At 43.4% G+C, this 249-nt stretch overlaps 1 protein-coding gene across 1 annotated transcript in view; it reads right to left on the minus strand.

The window, feature by feature from the left end:
* The window catches only part of pemt (phosphatidylethanolamine N-methyltransferase), a 58,714-nt gene that overhangs the window by 1,680 nt on the left and 56,785 nt on the right, over positions 1–249 (minus strand). The window lies entirely within an intron of this gene.

Genomic DNA, 249 nt, shown 5'->3' on the forward strand with positions numbered 1-249 from the left:
TTAATTTCAAGTGACATAAGGTGGTTTAGAGCGATGTTTCTGTGCTGTCATTATCGGTCGGCACGCTCAGGTCAGACTGCTAATAAGCTGTTGTTGTTTTTGTTTTAGTGCTATTAAAGTGCAGTTCTCTGACCGTCTCGGTCGCCATAGAGACTTGACAGTGTATGTGTGAGTTTGAGTCCCATATTTATTCCTGTCTCTATGGAGGAAAGTTGGCAGCTTTTCTGCTGAACCTTTTATTGCCGCAGC

This window comes from Sinocyclocheilus anshuiensis, unplaced genomic scaffold (assembly GCF_001515605.1).
Source record: "Sinocyclocheilus anshuiensis isolate Anshui unplaced genomic scaffold, SAMN03320099.WGS_v1.1 scaffold454, whole genome shotgun sequence".
Lineage (NCBI taxonomy): Eukaryota > Metazoa > Chordata > Actinopteri > Cypriniformes > Cyprinidae > Sinocyclocheilus > Sinocyclocheilus anshuiensis.